Genomic DNA, 17067 nt, shown 5'->3' with positions numbered 1-17067 from the left:
TCCCTGACCAAGGCCCTTCTCCCCAGATTGCTCAGTTTGGCTGGGCGGCCAGCTCTAGGAAGAGTCTTGGTGTTTCCAAACTTCTTCCATTTAAGAATGATGGAGGGCACTGTGTTCTTGGGGACCTTCAATAATGCAGAAATGTTTTGGTACCCTTCCCCAGATCTGTGCCTCGACACAGTCCTGTCTCGGACCTCTACAGACAATTCCTTTGACCTCATGGCTTGGGTTTTGCTCTAACATGCACTGTCAACTATGGGACCTTATATAGACAGGTGTGTGCCTTTCCAAATCATGTCTAATCAATTGAATTTACCACAGGTTGACTCCAATCAAGTTGTAGAAACATCTCAGGGATGATCAATGGAAACAGGATGCACCTGAGCTCAATTTCGAGTCTCATTACAAAGTGACTGAATACTTATGTAAATAAGGTTTATGTAAATAAATCATCTGTTTTTGATTTTTTATACATTTGCAAATATTTATAAAAACCTGTTTTCGCTTTGTCATTTTGGGGTATTGTGTGTAGATTGATGAGGGAAATGTTTTATTTGATCCATTTTAGAATAAGGCTGTAACATAACAACATTTGGAAAAAGTCAAGAGGTCTGAATCCCTCCTGAAGGCGCTGTACATGTCACGGTTTCGGCCGAGGCGGCTCCTTCTCCTTGTTCGGAAAGGCTTCGGCGGTCGTCGTCTCCGGAGTACTAGCTGCCACCGTTCGATGTTTAATGTTAGATTGGTTTTGTCTGTTTGTTACACCTGTTCATTGTTAAGTGTTCATTAGGCACCCTATTTAGTTCTCTTGTGTTTGGTCAGGTGTTGTGTGTAATTGTTCGATGTCACGTGTTGTTGTTGGTCCGCTGTTCTGTGCTCTCTGTATTTCGTTTTGTTTTAGAGAGTCCTGCACGTTGTGCGCATTTACTTTGGACATTCCAGTGTGCTTATGTTTCGCCTGTTGCCGTGTTGGCTTGTACTGTCGGACTTCACTAAAGACATCTGTTTTTTGAATCTCTGTGTCCTGCGTGTGATTCCACGTTCCCTCTACACTCAACCCTGACAGAATTACACACCATCTATATGGAATCAGCAGGAGCACCCGTACCCACCGAGATCATGGAGGAGCGCCTTCGTGGTCAGGAGGACAGAATCAACCAAATCGGGCACGCCCTGGACCGAGTGATGAACACCCTCCATCGATGGGAGACCAGCCGGGTACCCACACCCCCACCTACCGCACCATCACCATCGGTCAGCCCGCCCGTCCAACTCCCGGAACCCAGTGGGATTCGGCTCCTCGCTCCCGAGGGCGTACGGCGGCACCGCTGCCGGGTGTCAGGGGTTCCTGTTGCAAGTTGAACTCTACCTCGCCACCGTACACCCGGCGCCCTCGGGACACGAGTGTTTCCGCCCTCATCTCCTGTCTCACCGGCAAGGCGTTGGAGTGGGCCAACGCCGAATGGAGGAGAATAGACGCCGCTACTATCACCTATGCGGAGTTCTCCCGCCGCTTCCGTGCAGTGTTCGACCATCCACCAGAGGGGAAGGCGGCGGGGTGCGTCTATTCTACCTCCGGCAGGGGATGAGGAGCGCTCAGGAGTTTGCACTGGAGTTCCGGACTCTAGCGGCAGATGCAGGGTGGAATGAGCGGGCACTCATAGACCACTTCGCTGCAGCCTCCGGGAGGCGTCCGCAGAGAGATTGGCGTGCAGGGATACTACACTTTCATTTGACCAGTTGGTTTACATGGCCATTCGGCTGGACACCCTGCTCGCTACCCGCGGACGTCCCAGGTGGGGGTCGCCCATTCCACCCTCCAGCACCTCCGAGCCGAGCCCGATGGAGCTCGGAGGTGCTGGCGCTAGAGGAAGGAGAAGAAGGAGCCCGAGGGGGGCCGTCCCCTGCATCAACTGTGGCCGTGGAGGGCACACCGCGGCTAGGTGCTGGGGAGTGTCCCCTGGTGGAGGAGAAGGCAGGTCACACATTGGGGAGTCCTCCCAAGTGAGTAGGCGCCCCACTTACCCAGAGCTTTCTGTCGTACACATAACCATACCTGTTTGTTTTCCACAGGTTGCACCTCGTTCCCAGCATAAGGCGCTAGTAGATTCAGGCGCAGCTGGGAATTTTGTAGATCACAAATTCTGTGTAGAGTTAGGGATTCCCCTCCTTCCGGTTAATAATCATTTCCTGTACATGCCCTAGATAGTCGTCCGTTAGGGATCCGGGTTGATTAGGAGGTCACAGCGCCACTTAGGATGGAGACGCAGGGGGGTCATGAGGAGACGATTCAGCTCTATCTGATCGACTCTCCTGCGTATCCGGTAGTACTGGGGCTTCCCTGGTTGATTACCCATGATCCTACTATTTCGTGCGAGAGAAGGCTCTTAAAGGGTGGTCTGCTCAGTGTGAGGGGCTATGTCTGGGTGTTTCCGTAGGGGCGACCTCGGTGGAGAGTCCGAACCAGATGCCCGCATTGCACATTCCCCCCGAGTATGAGGATTTGGCACTCGTGTTTAGCAAGACAAGAGCGGCACGGTTGCCGCCTCATAGACAGGGGGATTGTGCGATAGACCTCCAGGCATCTCTCCAGCGGAGCCATGTGTATCCGCTGTCACAGGAGGAGAAGAGGGCAATGGAGACATACATTGCCGAGTCTCTGGGACAGGGATACATACGGCCCTCCACTTCACCCGCGTCCTCGAGCTTCTTTTTTGTGAAGAAAAAGGATGGAGGTTTGCGCCCGTGTATTGATTACCGCGGTCTAAATCAGGTTACTGTGAAATATAGTTATCCACTTCCGCTGATTGCGACTATACGGAGTCATTACACGGGGCACGGTTCTTCACAAAATTGGACCTCAGGAGCGCATATAACTTGGTGCGCATTAGAGAGGGCGATGAATGGAAGACAGCATTTAGTACTACCTCCGGTCATTACGAGTATCTCGTCATGCCATACGGGTTAATGAATGCTCCATCAGTCTTCCAATCCTTTGTAGATGAGATTTTCCGGGACATGCAGGCGCAGGGAGTAGTGGTGTACATAGACCGATATTCTGGTGTACAGTTCTACCCGGGCCGAACATGTAGCCCTGGTGCGCAGAGTATTGAGGAGATTGTTGGAGCATGACCTGTATGTCAAAGCCGAGAAATGTCTGTTCTTCCAGGAGTCGGTCTCCTTTTTGGGTTATCAGTTGTCTGCGTCAGGGTGAGGATGGAGGTTGACCGTGTGTCAGCCGTGCGTAATTGGCAAACCCCAACCACGGTTAAAGAGGTGCAGCAGTTCTTGGGTTTTACGAATTACTACCGGAGGTTTATCCGGGGGTTTTGGACAGGTTGCAGCTCCCATAACGTCCCTTCTGAAGGGGGGGTCCAGTGCGCTTGCGGTGGTCAGCTGAGGCGGACAGGGCTTTTGGGAAACTGAAGGACCTGTTTACCTCGGCTCCAGTGCTGGCGCACCCGGATCCCACTTTACCATTCCAAGTGGAGGTGGACGCGTCTGAAGCCGGTATCGGGGCTGTTCTCTCACAACGGTCCGGCACACCACCAAACTCCGCCCCTGTTCTTTTTATTCGAAAAAGCTCAGTCCGGGCGGAGCGTAATTATGACGTAGGGGACAGGGAGCTGTTAGCCGTGGTACAGGCCCTAAAGGTGTGGAGGCATTGGCTTGAGGGGGCTCAACACCCTTTTCTCATTCTGACTGACCACCGTAACCTGGAATACATTCGGGCAGCTAGGAGACTGAATCCTCGCCAGGCTCGGTGGACTATGTTTCTAGCCCGGTTCGTGTTTAAGATCACTTACATCCCTGGGTCCCAGAACGGGAAGGCAGATGCCCTGTCTCTGCGGTATGACACGGAGGAGAGGTGCGTGGAGCCCACTCCCATACTACCTAAGTCTTGTCTGGTTGCACCGGTGGTATGGGAGGTCGATCCGGAGATCGAGCGGGCATTACGCACCGACCCTAGCCCTCCACAGTGTCCGGTGGGTCGGACGTACGTCCCGCTCGAGGTCCGGGATCGGCTTATTTATTGGGCTCACACGTCACCCTCCTCTGGGCATCCAGGTATTGGCCGGACGGTGCACTGCCTTAGTACAAAGTACTGGTGGCCAACATTAGCCAGGGATGTGAGGATTTATGTCTCCTCCTGCTCAGTGTGTGCCCAGTGTAAGGCGCCCAGACACTTGCCCAGGGGTGTTACAACCCCTGCCCGTTCCACAACGACCCTGGTCTCACCTCTCGGTGGATTTTATTACCGACCTTCCCTCCTCACAGGGGAATACCACCATCCTGGTCGTTGTGGATCGGTTCTCGAAGGCCTGTCGTCTCCTTCCCATGCCGGGTCTTCCTACTGCCCTACAGACCGCTGAGGCTCTATTTACTCACGTCTTCCGGCACAGGGGTACCCGAGGATATAGTGTCTGATCGAGGCCCCCAGTTTACCTCCAGAGTCTGGAGAGCGTTTATGGAACGGTTGGGGGTTTCGGTGAGCCTTACCTCGGGTTACCACCCGGAGAGTAATGGGCAGGTCGAACGTGTCAACCAGGATGTGGGTAGGTTTCTGAGGTCATATTGCCAGGGCCGGCCGGAGGAGTGGGCGAGATATGTGCCCTGGGCCGAGATGGCACAGAACTCTCTCCGCCACTCCTCCACTAAACTAACCCCTTTCCAGTGTGTGTTAGGGTACCAGCCGGTTCTGGCACCTTGGCATGAGAGCCAGATCGAGGCCCCCTGCGGTGGATGAGTGGGTGCGGCGCTCGGAGGAGACGTGGAACGCTGCACACGTCCATCTGCAGCGAGCCATCCGTCGACAGAAGACGACGCCGACCTCCACCGCAGTGAGGGGCCAGTGTACGCACCTGGAGATCGAGTCTGGCTCTCAACCAGAAACCTGCCCCTCCGCCTGCCCTGCCGGAAGCTGGATCGGCGGTTTGTGGGGCCTTTTAAAGTCCTGAGGAGATTGAACGAGGTGTGTTACAGGTTACAACTGCCCATTGATTACAAAAATATTAACCCCTCGTTCCATGTGTCTCTCCTCAGGCCGGTGGTAGCTGGTCCACTCCAGGACTTTGAGATAGAAGAGACTCCTCCGCCCCCGTTGGACATCGAGGGGGCTCCGGCGTACACTGTTCGGACCATCCTAGATTTGAGACGCCGGATGGGGGGTCTCCAATATCTCGTGGAGTGGGAGGGGTACGGCCCGGAGGAGCGGTGCTGGGTGCCGAGGAGGGACATCCTGGACCCGTCTCTTCTGACCGAGTTCCATCGTGGTCATCCTACGCGCCCTGCTCCGCGTCCTCCTGGTCGTCCCCGAGGCCGGGGGCGGCGCACGGCTGGATCCGCGCGTCAAGGGGGGGGTACTGTCACGGTTTCGGCCGAGGCGGCTCCTTCTCCTTGTTCGGGCAGACTTTGGACATTCCAGTGTGCGTATGTTTCGCCAGTGGCCTGTTGCCGTGTTGGCTTGTACTGTCGGACTTCACTAAAGACATCTGTTTTTTGAATCTCTGTGTCCTGCGTATGATTCCACGTTCCCTCTACACTCAACCCTGACAGTACACTGAAGCTCCACATGATACCATCAGCTAGTTGTTACTGCTATAATACCACATGATACTGGTAGCTAGTTGTTACTGCTATAATACCACATGATACTGGTAGCTAGTTGTTACTGCTGTTGTGCAGTCTACTCTCAACAGTTGTTATGGTATTGATATTGCGTCCAATGGCAGTGGTTGTCGTATTGATAGTGGGTCCAATGGCAGTAGTTGTGGTATTGATAGTGGGTCCAATGGCAGTAGTTGTGGTATTGATAGTGGGTCCAATGGCAGTGGTTGTCGTATTGATAGTGGGTCCAATGGCAGTAGTTGTGGTATTGATAGTGGGTCCAATGGCAGTGGTTGTCGTATTGATAGTGGGTCCAATGGCAGTAGTTGTGGTATTGATAGTGGGTCCAATGGCAGTGGTTGTCGTATTGATAGTGGATCCAATGGCAGTAGTTGTGGTATTGATAGTGGGTCCAATGGCAGTGGTTGTCGTATTGATAGTGGGTCCAATGGCAGTAGTTGTGGTATTGATAGTGGGTCCAATGGCAGTGGTTGTCGTATTGATAGTGGGTCCAATGGCAGTAGTTGTGGTATTGATAGTGGGTCCAATGGCAGTGGTTGTCGTATTGATAGTGGATCCAATGGCAGTAGTTGTGGTATTGATAGTGGGTCCAATGGCAGTGGTTGTCGTATTGATAGTGGGTCCAATGGCAGAAGTTGTGGTATTGATAGTGGGTCCAATAGCAGTAGTTGTGGTATTGATAGTGGGTCCAATGGCAGTGGTTGTCGTATTGATAGTGGGTCCAATGGCAGAAGTTGTGGTATTGATAGTGGGTCCAATGGCAGTAGTTGTGGTATTGATAGTGGATCCAATGGCAGTAGTTGTGGTATTGATAGTGGGTCCAATGGCAGTGGTTGTCGTATTGATAGTGGGTCCAATGGCAGAAGTTGTGGTATTGATAGTGGGTCCAATAGCAGTAGTTGTGGTATTGATAGTGGGTCCAATGGCAGTGGTTGTCGTATTGATAGTGGGTCCAATGGCAGAAGTTGTGGTATTGATAGTGGGTCCAATGGCAGTAGTTGTGGTATTGATAGTGGGTCCAATGGCAGTAGTTGTGGTATTGATAGTGGGTCCAATGGCAGTAGTTGTGGTATTGATAGTGGGTCCAATGGCAGTAGTTGTGTGCCGTTGAAAGGGGTTTGTTTATGAGGCCCCCGCTTCTATGTTGGAAGGATAAATCCCGATTCTGCCACCAGGGCAGAGCTCAGAACCTTGAATTGATTGATAGATATCAGAGGAGCAGAGGGGGAGGAGGAAAGGAGGAGGTGGAGAGGAGAGGAGGAGGAGGAGGTGGAGAGGAAGGAGAGGAGGAGGGGAGAGGAGGAGAGAGGAGGGGAGAGGAGGAGAGAGGAGGAGAGAGGAGGAGAGGAGGAGAGGAGGAGGAGGAGGAGGAGGAGAGGAGGAGGGAGAGAGGAGGAGGAGGAGGAGGAGGAGGAGGAGAGGAGGAGGAGAAGAGGAGGAGAGGAGGAGGAGAGAGGAGGAGAGAGGAGGAGGAGGAGGAGAGAGGAGGAGAGGAGGGAGGAGGAGAGGAGGGGAGAGGAGGAGGAGAGGAGGAGGAGAAAGAGGAGGGAGGAGGAGGAGGAGGAGAGGAGGAGAGAGGAGGAGAGAGGAGGAGAGGGAGGGAGGAGGAGAGGAGGAGAGGAGAGAGGAGGAGGAGAAGAGGAGGAGAAGAGGAGGAGAAGAGGAGGAGGAGGAGGAGGAGGAGGAGGAGGAGAGAGAAGGAGAGGAGGAGGAGAAGAGGAGGAGAAGAGGAGAGGGAGGAGAAGAGGAGGAGAAGAGGAGGAGAAAAGGAGGAAGCGGAGGAGAAGAGGAGGAGAAGAGGAGGAGGAGGAGGAGAGAGGAGGAGAGGAGGAGGGGAGAGGAGGAGGAGAGGAGGAGAGGAGGAGAGAGGAGAGAGGAGGAGAGGAGGAGAGGAGGAGAGAGGAGGAGGAGAAGAGGAGGAGAAGAGGAGGAGGAGGAGGAGAGAGAATGAGAGGAGGAGAAGAGGAGAGGGAGGAGAAGAGGAGGAGAAGAGGAGGAGAAAAGGAGGAAGCGGAGGAGAAGAGGAGGAGAAGAGGAGGAGGAGGAGAGAGGAGGAGGAGAGGAGGAGAGGAGGAGGAGAGGAGGAGAGAGGAGGAGGAGAGGAGGAGAGGAGGAGAGAGGAGGAGAGGAGGAGAGGAGGAGGAGGAGAAGAAGGAGAGGAGGAGGGGAGAGGAGGAGGAGAAGAGGAGGATGGGAGAGGAGGAGGAGAGGAGGAGGAGGATTCGAACATGGAACTTTTTGCTCGTCATTCGTGTGATACTTTACACACCCGCCCGCCCTCCTTTCCTTTTTGCCTTCACCCTTTATGTGGGAATATATTTGTTGATAACGAAATCTGAAAATATTCTGGATGTTTTCAGTAACATTATAAGACTTCCTGAAAAATGTGGGGTAGGTGCAACATAAGACAAAACAATGCCAAGGGTTTGAGTGAGAGGACTAACTGGTGTCTCCACGTGGCCACACATGCACAGTTCCTAAGTCGTTTCAATGCACTTTTATGACTCAAAGAAAAGTCTTCAACTTGAAGGTGCTTTTTTGAGCTCCCCTAGCTGTTCTGCTGAGGAACACAACCCTGCTTCCCGCCATCACACATACTGTTGTTGTTAACGAATCCAAAAACGGTCCGTTATAAATCGCAATCTGCATCAGGTGGGCATCATCTGAAATCTTGTTCTAATCTTGCCAACATTACTAGCTAAATTATATAATATGATCTTACAGTGTTAGGATTTCACAAGGCAATTCAGAGAAACAAATCGTAATTTTGATTGCGTTCAGGTACAGTACATGTGCAGGGGCAAATTTTCTTTACAATAAACAAACAGGCTCATTCTGTTCAGAACAACCCAGGGTATGACGTCATCTTGTAGCTGTACATCAAACACAGTGATCATAAATGTTGACACTGTACATGACATGAGTATTATGATTTGTAAATGTGAAGTGCACATTTGGAATCACAGGTGTTGTCTGCTAAATGGCATATTATTATTATTATTATTATTATTATTACTACATCAAAGCGGTATTTATTATAAATTCTCAACGTCTCATCTTTCAAAATACATAGAGTCCTCTCCATTTACAGCGTTTCCCTCACTCAGACAACAAACAAATTAGCAGGAGGGATGGTGGCAACATCTTGCTGCGCGGTGCTCAATTTCAGAACGTCTGTCAGTCCAAACCCATACAGCGCTGTGAAGCACAGAGCCTGACCTCTGACCTCATGTATAACATGTTACTGTACAGCCACAACGTTCCAGTTTAGGTTAACCATACCAAATGTAACATATCATACTAATTAGATTTTCTGTTTGAGGTTGTGGACAGGTGTCTTTTATACTGATAACAAGTTCAAACAGGTGCCATTAATACAGGTAACGAGTGGAGGACAGAGGAGCCTCTTAAAGAAGAAGTTCCAGGTCTGTGAGAGCCAGAAATCTTGCTTGTTTGTAGGTGACCAAATACTTATTTTCCACCATAATTTGCAAATAAATTCATTAAAAATCCTACAATGTGATTTTCTGGAATTTTTTTCCCCACTTTAGGGTGCCATTTGGGTCTCATTGTCACGGATACGGCCGAGGCTGCCCCTCCTCCTCGTTCGGGCAGGCTTCGGCGGTCGTCGTCACCGGAGTACTAGCTGCCACCGATCAATGTTTCTGTGTCTCACTAGTTCTGTCTGTATTGTTCACACCTGTTACTCATTAGGCTTATTCGTTTCCCTATATTACCTCTGTTTTCCCTCCTGGGTGTGTGCGTGATTGTTCTTTGTTACGTCGTATGTTGAGCTGTTGTTTTTGCTCTTCCATGCGTGGAGGGTTTGCTATGGTTTACTTTGAGTCTAGTAAAGCCATTTATCTCTCAGTTCTGTGTCCTGCGCCTGATTCCGTTTCCCCACTGCACCCAGACGCTGACAGAATCACGCACCCGTTATGGAGTCAGCAGGCACGCCCGATCCCAGCGCTTCGGTGGAGGAACGCATCCACCAGCACGCGACCATGCTGCAGCGACTAGGTTCGGCTCTGGATCAAGTGATCCACACCATGGATCGATGGGAGAGAGTTGGGTTTTCCACACCTCCTCCTTCCCCGATTTCTCCTCCATCCAGATCCTCAACCCCTGGGTCCAGTGGTCTTCGGCTCTCGCTCCCGAGGGAATACGATGGGACAGCTGCCGGGTGTAAGGGTTTCCTGCTCCAGGTGGAACTTTACCTGGCCACCATCCACCCGGCTCCCTCGGGATACGAGAGCGTGTCCGCCCTCATCTCCTGTCTGTCGGGCAGAGCCCTGGAATGGGCCAACGCGGAGTGGGGTGGAATAGACGCTGAGTCCGTTCGTTATAAGGATTTTACCCGCCGTTTCCGGGCAGTATTCGATCATCCGCCTGAGGGGAGAGCGGCGGGGGAGCGTCTGTTTCACCTTAGCCAGGGAATGAGGAGCGCACAGGAATACGCCCTGGATTTCAGGACACTGGCAGCCAGCGCGGGATGAAACGAGAGGGCCCTGATTGATCACGGAGGACGTTCGTCGGGAGCTGGCCTGCAGGTACACTAATCTTAACCTGGACCAGCTGGTAGATTTATCGATCCGGCTGGATAACCTGTTGGCTACCCGCGGACGTCCAGATCAGGGTTCGTCCAGTCCATCCCCCAGCACTTCCGAGTCCACACCTATAGAGCTTGGAAGTGCTGATGCGGAGAGACCGAGCAAGGGGGTGGTCTCCTGCACCAACTGTGGCCCCAGAGGACACACTGCGGGCCGGTGCAGGAGACGACCCTCATGGAATGGAGGCAGCAGGGTTCTGGGGGACCATCCCAGGTGAGTAGGCACCCAACTCACCCAGAGCTCCCTGTTGCAGGCACCCAACTCACCCAGAGCTCCCTGTTGGCACCCAACTCACCCAGAGCTCCCTGTTGCTCACGTGATGATAAATGTTATTTTCCCTGAGTTTTCCCCACATTCCCAGCATAGGGCGCTCGTAGATTCCGGCGCAGCTGGGAATTTCATGGACAGATTGGTTGCGCATAGATTAGGGATTCCTATATTGCCGTTAGATGTGCCCTTCCCTATACGTGCCCTAGATAGTCGCCATTAGGGTCATGTATGATTAGGGAGGTCACAGCTCCACTTCGGATGGAGACACAGGGGGGTCATGAGGAGAGAATTAGTCTCTTCCTTATTGATACCCCTGCGTTTCCCGTGGTGCTGGGCCTTCCCTGGCTAGCCACCCATGACCGCAGTATTTCGTGGCAACAGAGGGCTCTTAAGGGATGGTCACCTCAGTGCTCGGGAAGGTGTGTAGGTGTTTCCGTAGGGGCAACCACGGTGGAGAGTCCAAACCATGTCTCCCCAATGCACATTCCCTCAGAATATGCCGATTTGGCTCTCGCCTTCTGTAAAAAGAAGGCGACTCAATTACCACCCCATCGACGAGGGGATTGTGCGATAGATCTCCGTGAGGGTGCTGCACTTCCCAGGAGTCATGTGTATCCTCTGTCACAGGAGGAGACGGTGGCTATGGAGACATATGTCACTGAATATCTGGGACAGGGATACATTCGGCCCTCCACTTCCCCTGCCTCCTCAAGTTTCTTTTTTGTGAAGAAAAAGGATGGAGGTTTACGCCCATGCATTGACTATCGAGGTCGAAATCAGATAACCGTAAAATACAGCTATCCTCTTCCTCTCATTGCTAGTATGACGGAGTCATTGCACGGGGCACGCTTCTTCACAAAATTGGACCTCAGGAGCACGTACAATCTGATCCGTATCCGGGAGGGGGACGAGTGGAAGACGGCATTTAGTACCACCTCTGGTCACTATGAGTACCTCGTCATGCCGTACGGGTTGATGAATGCTCCCTCAGTATTTCAATCCTTTGTCGATGAGATTTTCAGGGACCTGCATGGACAGGGTGTAGTGGTGTATATAGATGATATTCTCATATACTCCGCTACACGCGACGAGCATGTGTCCCTGGTGCGCAAGGTGCTTGGTAGACTGTTGGAGCATGACCTGTACGTTAAGGGTGAGAAATGTCTGTTCTTCAGACAGTCCGTCTCCTTCTTAGGATACCGCTTGTCAGAGTCAGGGGTCGAGATGGAGTGTGACCGCATTTCAGCCGTGCGTAATTGGCCAACTCCTACCACGGTAAAGGAGCTGCAGCGATTTTTGGGTTTTGCCAACTACTACCGGAGATTTATCCGGGGCTTTGGCCAGGTAGCAGCTCCCATAACCTCTTTGCTAAAGGGCGGTTCGGTGCGCCTGCAGTGGTCAGCGGAGGCGAACAGGGCTTTTGGTCAGCTGAAGGCGCTGTTCACCACGGCTCCCGTGCTGGCTCATCCGGATCCGTCCTTGCAATTCATAGTCGAGGTGGACGCGTCCGAGGCGGGTATAGGAGCTGTACTGTCTCAGCGCTCGGGTACGCCTCTCAAACTCCGCCCCTGTGCTTTCTTCTCAAAGAAGCTCAGCCCGGCGGAGCAAAACTACGACGTGGGGGATCGGGAGCTGTTAGCTGTTGTGAAAGCTCTTAAGGTGTGGAGACATTGGCTTGAGGGGGCTAAACACCCTTTTCTCATTTTGACTGACCACTGCAATCTGGAGTACATTCGGGCAGCGAGGAGACTGAATCCTCGTCAGGCAAGGTGGGCCATGTTTTTCACGCGTTTTGTGTTCTCCCTATCGTATAGTCCAGGTTCCCAGAATGCTAAGGCAGATGCTCTGTCCCGGCTATATGACTCAGAGGATCGGACCAGGGAGCCTACTCCCATACTTCCGGCTTCTTGTCTGGTGGCGCCGGTGGTATGGGAGGTTGACGCGGACATAGAGCGGGCGTTACGCACGGAGCCCACTCCCCCCAGTGTCCAGTGGGTCGTGCGTACGTTCTGTCCGAGGTTTGCGATTGTTTGATTTACTGGGCTCACACGTCACCTTCTTCTGGCCCTCCTGGCATTGGTTGGACAGTGCGCTGTCTTAGTGGGAAGTACTGGTGGCCCACTTTAGCTCAGGACGTGAGGGTTTATGTTTCATCCTGTTCGGTGTGCGCCCAGTGCAAGGCACCTAGACACCTGCCCAGAGGTAAATTACAACCTCTTCCCGTTCCACAGCGGCCGTGGTCACACCTATCGGTGGACTTTGTTACAGATCTTTCTCCGTCACAGGGTAACACCACGATCCTGGTCGTTGTGGATCGGTTTTCTAAGTCCTGTCGTCTCATTCCTTTGCCCGGTCTCCCTACTGCCCTACAGACCGCAGAGGCCCTGTTCACACACGTCTTCCGGCACTACGGGGTGCCTGAGGATATAGTGTCTGATCGGGGTCCCCAGTTCACATCGAGGGTCTGGAAGGCTTTTATGGACCATCTGGGGGTCTCGGTCAGCCTGACCTCAGGTTTTCACCCAAGAGTAATGGGCAGGTGGAGAGAGTAAACCAGGATGTGGGAAGGGATTGGTCAGTTTACATCCCCTGGGCAGAGATGGCACAAAATTCCCTCCGCCACCCCTCCACTGACATGTCTCCCTTTCAGTGTGTACTAGGTTACCAGCCGGTCCTGGCACCGTGGCATCAGAGCCAGATCGAGGCTCCTGCGGTGGATGAGTGGTTTCGGCACTCGGAGGAGACATGGAACGCTGCCCATGTACGCCTGCAAAGGGCGATTAGGAGACAGAAGGCGAGTGCCGACCGCCACCGCAGTGAGGCTCCGGTTTATGCACCGGGGGACCGGGACTGGCTCTCGTCCCGAAACCTGCCCCTTCGCCTGCCCTGCTGGAAGCTAGGTCGGCGGTTTGTGGGGCCCTTTAAAGTCCTGAGGAGGTTCAACGAGGTTTGTTATAGGTTACAGCTCCCCCCTGATTACCGTATTAACCCCTCGTTCCATGTGTCTCTCCTCAGGCCGGTGGTAGCTGGTCCGCTCCAGGAGTCCGAGGTGCGGGAGGTTCCTCCACCCCCATTGGACATTGAGGGGGCACCGGCGTACTCGGTCCGTTCCATCTTGGATTCGAGGAGTGGGAGGGGTACGGTCCGGAGGAACGGAGCTGGGTTCCCAGGAGGGACATCCTCGATCCCTCCTTGTTAAGGGAGTTCCATCGTTGTCATCCGACTAGCCGTCCCCGAGGCCGGTGTCGACGCACGGCTGGAGCCGCACGTCGGGGGGTACTGTCACGGATACGGGCGAGGCTGCCCCTCCTCCTCGTTCGGGCAGGCTTCGGCGGTCGTCGTCACCGGAGTACTAGCTGCCACCGATCGATGTTTCTGTGTCTCACTAGTTCTGTCTGTATTGTTCCCACCTGTTACTCATTAGGCTTATTAGTTTCCCTATATTACCTCTGTTTTCCCTCCTGGGTGTGAGCGTGATTGTTCTTTGTTACGTCGTCTGTTGAGCTGTTGTTTTGCTCTTCCCTGCGTGGAGGGTTTGCTATGGTTTACTTGGAGTCTAGTAAAGCCATTTATCTCTGATTTCTGTGTCCTGCGCCTGATTCCGTTTCCCCACTGCACCCAGACGCTGACACTCATCCCTAGAGGAACACCAGGTGATTCAATCAGTTTACTCCCTGTATTGGTGTTTAGGCTGGGATTCAATCAGTTTACTCCCTGTATTGTTGTTTAGGCTGGAATTCAATCATGTTACTCTCTGTATTGCTGTTTAGGCTGGGATTTAATCAGTTTACTCCCTGTATTGGTATTTAGGCTGGGATTCAATCAGAGGCATGTTATCGATAAGTGCATTGCACTATCGACAATATCCCAGACTTCCGAGGAGATCCCATTCACACAGCAGATGCAGGCTCAAGCGGAAATATCCTTTCAACATCAAGCAGCTTTGATTGAATCCCGTATGAAGCACATCAGCACAGTGATACTGGGATACTGGGTGTCACAAACTGCATCCTATTCCCTAGATACACTCTTAGAAGTAAAGGGTTCCAGGTAGAACCCTGGGTGCTGGTTCAGACACAGTCTGGGTGTCAGCAACGCTGAGCTATGCTCTATAATATTATCATCAACTTACTTCAATGACTCAGAGCCAGTACCACATTGTATTTATTTATTTTTTATTTCACCTTTATTTAACCAGGTAAGCCAGTTGAGAACAAGTTCTCATTTACAACTGCGACCTGGCCAAGATAAAGCAAAGCAGTGCGATAAAAACAATACAGATTTACATATGGGGTAAAAAACATAAAGTCAAAAAATACAACAGAAAATATATATACAGTGTGTGCAAATGTAGTAAGTTATGGAGGTAAGGCAATAAATAGGTCATAGTGCAAAATAATTACAATTTAGTATTAACACTGGAGTGATAGATGTGCAGAAGATGATGTGCAAATAGAGATACTGGGGTGCAAATGAGAAAAATAAATAACAATGTAAATAACAATATGGGGATGAGGTAGTTGGGTGGGCTAATTACAGATGGGCTGTGTACAGGTGTAGTGATCGGTAAGCTGCTCTGACAACTGATGCTTAAAGTTAGTGAGGGAGATAAGAGTCTCCAGCTTCAGAGATTTTTGCAGTTCGTTCCAGTCATTTGCAGCAGAGAACTGGAAGGAATGGCGGCCAAAGGAGGTGTTGGCTTTGGGGATGACCAGTGAGATATACCTGAATCACCTGAGAGTAGTGATTCTAGTCGGGCAGGCGGGTGCAAGCAGCGTTCGATTGAAGAGCATGCATTTAGTTTTACTAGCGTTTAAGAGCAGTTGGAGGCCACGGAAGGAGTGTTGTATGGCATTGAAGCTCGTTTGGAGGTTTGTTAACACAGTGTCCAATGAAGGGCCAGATGTATACAAAATGGTGTCGTCTGCATAGAGGTGGATCTGAGAGTCACCAGCAGCAAGAGCGACATCATTGATGTACACAGAAAATAGAGTCGGCCCGAGAATTGAACCCTGTGGCACCCCCATAGAGACTGCCATAGGTCCAGACAACAGGCCCTCCGATTTGACACATTGAACTCTATCTGAGAAGTGGTTGGTGAACCAGACGAGGCAGTCCTTTGAGAAACCAAGGCTATTTAGTCTGCCAATGCGGTGATTGACTGAGTCAAAAGCCTTGGCCAGGTCAATAAAGATGGCTGCACAGTACTGTATTATATCGATCGTGGTTATTATATCATTTAGGACCTTGAGCGTGGCTGAGGTGCACCCATGACCAGCTCAGAAACCAGATTGCATAGCGGAGAAGGCACGGTGGGATTCGAAATGGTCGGTAATCTGTTTGTTAACTTGGCTTTCAAATACTTTCGAAAGGCAGGGCAGGATGGATATAGGTCTTTAACAGTTGGGATCTAGAGTGTCATCCCCTTTGAAGAGGGGATGACCGCGGCAGCTTTCCAATCTCTGGGGATCTCAGACGATACGAAAGAGAGGTTGAACAGGCTAGTAATAGGGGTTGCGACAATTTTACATTTACATTTACATTTTAGTCATTTAGCAGACGCTCTTATCCAGAGCGACTTACAGGAGCAATTAGGGTTAAGTGCCTTGCTCAAGGGCACATTTACGTCATTTAGCAGACGCTCTTATCCAGAGCGACTTACAAATTGGTGCATTCACCCTATAGCCAGTGGGAAAACCACTTTACACTTTTTTTTTGGGGGTAGAAGGATTACTTTATCCTATCCCAGGTATTCCTTAAAGAGGTGGGGTTTCAAATGTCTCCGGAAGGTGGTGAGTGACTCCGCTGTCCTGGCGTCGTGAGGGAGCTTGTTCCACCATTGGGGTGCCAGAGCAGCGAACAGTTTTGACTGGGCTGAGCGGGGAACTATGCTTCCGCAGAGGAAGGAGCCAGCAGGCCAGAGGTGGATGAACGCAATGCCCTCGTTTGGGTGTAGGGACTGATCAGAGCCCGAAGGTACGGAGGTGCCGTTCCCCTCACTGCTCCATAGGCAAGCACCATGGTCTTGTAACGGATGCGAGCTTCAACTGGAAGCCAGTGGAGTGTGCGGAGGAGGGGGGTGACGTGAGAGAACTTGGGAAGGTTGAACACCAGACGGGCTGCGGCATTCTGGATGAGTTGTAGGGGTTTAATGGCACAGGCAGGGAGGCCAGCCAACAGCGAGTTGCAGTAATCCAGACGGGAGATGACAAGTGCCTGGATTAGGACCTGTGCCGCTTCCTGTGTAAGGCAGGGTCGTACTCTCCGAATGTTGTAGAGCATGAACCTGCAGGATCGGGTCACCGCCTTGATGTTAGCGGAGAACGACAGGGTGTTGTCCAGGGTCACGCCAAGGCTCTTCGCACTCTGGGAGGAGGACACAACGGAGTTGTCAACCGTGATGGCGAGATCATGGAACGGGCAGTCCTTCCCCGGGAGGAAGAGCAGCTCCGTCTTGCCAGGGTTCAGCTTGAGGTGGTGATCCGTCATCCATACTGATATGTCTGCCAGACATGCAGAGATGCGATTCGCCACCTGGTTATCGGTTAATTTTAGAAAG

The sequence above is a fragment of the Coregonus clupeaformis genome, chromosome 29, assembly GCF_020615455.1.
Source record: "Coregonus clupeaformis isolate EN_2021a chromosome 29, ASM2061545v1, whole genome shotgun sequence".
Classification (NCBI taxonomy): domain Eukaryota; kingdom Metazoa; phylum Chordata; class Actinopteri; order Salmoniformes; family Salmonidae; genus Coregonus; species Coregonus clupeaformis.
This window is presented reverse-complemented; position numbering follows the sequence as displayed.